Source organism: Microcebus murinus, chromosome 2 (assembly GCF_040939455.1).
Source record: "Microcebus murinus isolate Inina chromosome 2, M.murinus_Inina_mat1.0, whole genome shotgun sequence".
NCBI classification, from domain to species: Eukaryota; Metazoa; Chordata; class Mammalia; order Primates; family Cheirogaleidae; genus Microcebus; species Microcebus murinus.
In genome coordinates, this window is record NC_134105.1 from 11,013,202 (window position 1) to 11,016,518 (window position 3,317).

Below are 3,317 nucleotides of genomic sequence, written 5' to 3' on the forward strand. Positions count from 1 at the left end.
TGTCCGCCCGAGGGCAGAAAACGTAATCGCAGACAACTCCAGCTGAACTCAGTCATGGCAGGTGTGAGCTCAGTGGATTCGGGACTCCCCTCCCCTCCTGCCCCTCAGGGTGCCGTCCAAGTTCCAGGGGGTGTCGCGGCACCTGCTGGCAGCGTCTGTCCGGTGTCTGTCGGCGGGAGCCTCCGCTGGGCGGGCAGTGCCCGGCCTGGGCCTTGGAGGGGCCGCTCCTTCCCGAAGGTGTCACATTCCTGTCCGATGCCCAGGAACTAGCTTTGTGTCTCATGTCTGCCCCTCGGAGAGCCAGACAGGGAGAAGGGGCCTCTCCTCCTCTTCCTCTTCTTCGTCTCCCCCTTTCTGCTCTTCCTCCCCTTCCCTGGTGGCATGGGCAAATCTCTGTGCTTGTCCCTGCAGAAGCCCAGAATTTACCCCCAATTCCCGAGGGGCAGCGGCTGCTCACGTTGTGTTTGCAAAGCTCTCCCAGATTCACTGGCTGGTGTCAGCGTAGTGCAGGTGAGATTTTCAGGGGCAGAGCTCTGAGCTTTTGCATAACAAGCCGTGTTTACCCAAGAGCTCTGCTTCTCTCTGCCTCCTTCCCCATCCTCCCCAGGCTCCACTGAGGAGCCCGCCCAGGCCTGAAATTGCGCTGGGTGCAGGAGGGAGCCGGGTGCGCCTGGCACCCAGGGGCAGCGAGCGTGGGGACACCTGCCTCTCTCCAGCAGGGGCGCCTGGAGCTCAGACAGGGACAGATGTTTGCCGAGGTCAGTCGGCAGCACCATGACAGAGGCCAGCGCAACACGCCCAGCAGCTGGCGGGGCGCAGGGAGGGTGGGGTGGCATTCGTGGAGGGGACTGAAAGCAGAATCTTACCCTCCTCGGTCTGGTCTGCCAGACCAGTGCCCTGTGGCCGGCGGCCACGGGCTGCAGAGGTGTTCCCCTGTCCCCGCCCTCCCATGCACTCGGCGCCGTGAGCCTTCAGTCCTCACCGTGAGTCCACGGGACAGACACTGTCATCGCCACTGTACTCGTGGGGAGACTGAGGCTCATGCCCCGGCGTGGCCCAACCCCACTGCAAATCAGTGGCCCGGATGGAAACCTTAAGAACGGCTATTTCTTTACTTTTAAAATATATGCTCATTACAGCGATTCAAATGATCCTGAAGTATATACAATGTCAATAGCCTTTCCCACCTTTCTTTCACTTCCTGTCCCCCCTCTCTGGGCGGGAGGGGGGATATATAGGAGTGTGTACGCGCGGATCTGGATCTGGGGCAGTGTGGACAGCAGAGGTGCTGCCGTTACGTCTACACCACAACTTTGCACCTTAATGTGTTTTTCCTCAACAGCGTATTTTTTGCTACACATTATATTCAGGACAGCGGCGGTCACTGAGACAGGTGTGAGTTATCCTTGCTAATCGCCATCTAGCCGCCAACGCACCGACCGCCGTCCTCGCTCAACCGGGCCCCCTCGGAGGCACGTCCGGCCGTGCCCGGGTTTCTGCTCTTGCGACACCACGAGCCGCGTGGAGTGAACGTCCCCGGGTGACGGTGCTTTTATGTCTGAGAATCCATCCTAGAAGTGGGGCCGTGGGCCAGGGGTTAGAAACATTCTATGTTTCCAAAGATACCAGAGGCGGGATTCGCATCCAAATCCGTCTGACTCCAAAGCCCGAGAGAGACCCGGGATAAAAGGTGGTGGCACAGCCCCTGGAGCCCCCAGCCTGGGGGCAGAGATGCGGCAGCCCAGCCCGGCGGGAGCCCCTGGCCAGGGCCGCAGCCACGGCCGAGCCCAGCGCAGGCAGCCTGGGCAGGCACGTCCTCGTCCGTCCTCGGGAGCAGCCGGTGAGGCGGGTGGCCTTCCCGTGTCACAGATGGGGACACTCCTGGGCAGAGCGGCAGGGCGGGGGCAAGTCCGGGAGGGAGGCCTTCAGGCTGGGTGGAGAGTTAGACCAGGAGTGGAACTGCCACGCCGGGGTTTCGGAGCACCGTTTGTGGGCTGTCCTGCGGGGAGCTGGGACAGGCAAGCCTGAGGGCCTGTGCCCGGGCCGGGCGCCCTGCTGCGCGGCCCCTCCCCTCCGTGTGCACACGGGTGAGCACGTTCCCTGCCGCTCCAGCGGCCGGCGAGGCTGGGCGGCCGAGTGCGGCTCCTGTTGGTGACGTGGTGGCCGTGCTCGTTGCCTCCACAAGGAGAGGAGCTGCAGGAGGGATGGGGAGGGCCAGGGCTGCATGCCGGGAGGGGAAGGGGCCACCAGGGGACTCGCCCAGCTGCCCCGTGCATGGGGTGACTGAGGGGTGGAGGGCGGAGGGAGGCAGGGCGGAGGGGTGGGGTGGGGAAGGGGAGACCCCAGTCCGATGGAGGAGGCACACTGTCTGCCGTCGAGGGGCTACTGTGCCATGGGGGGCACTGCTGCTGCTTCCAGCCTGAGAGGACTCCTGGCTTCCACCTGGGGGCTCCAGCCCTGCTCAGTCTATGGGGAAGACGATAGAAAAAACATGAAAGAGTGACATAGTTGCAGTCACTGAAAACCCTGCTTTAAAACGCCGGCCGTGGCACCTGCATCAGGAACGCTGTGACGTGACGGGCACCGTGGCGCTGTGGGGGGACCCCTGGCTTTGGAGCCACGCAGGCTCAGGTCGGACCCCTGCCCCACCACTGAGAGCTGTGTGCCGCGGCTGTGTTGTTTTCCCTCTCTGAGCCTGTCCCCTCACTGTTAATGAATGCAGGGTTAATATTTAAATACGTGAACACTCCTGTAGCTACTCAAAGCACGGTAGCTACTCCGACCAATCTTATTTGGGAAGGTGTAAATCATGGGTGGCTTCCTGTAGGAGGAGTGTGTGGAGGCTGGACTTTGAGGTCTTGGCCTCTCTTCTCAGTCCCCCTGGAGGGTCTCGGCTCGTGGGCCTCGCTGCATGTCCCCGAGCCTTTCCCGGGACAGTGATGACGCAGTCGGTGCACAAGGCCGGGCTAGGGGCTGCCGTGGGCAGGTGGACTGAAGGTAATTCCAGGAGATGGGAGACACCTGCCGGAGGAGCCCACCATGGACAAGCCATGGGGTTTGGGTAGCCCTGTGCTCCCTGGTCACGATACTCTCTGCAGTGCCACGTCACCTGCTCTTGGTCACCTGCCATGGCGACGTTCAATGCAGACAAATGGGATGCTGGCGCTGGGCCAGGCGGGAGGGGCTGAGCATCAGCAAACACCTGGGACAGGTGAGAGGGCAGCAAACCAGAACCGCACGACGCTGGCGACTCGGCATCGCTCTCGTCTGTTCAAGCCCTCGCGGTAGGTGGCGGAGGTCCCCGGGCCGAGCTGACG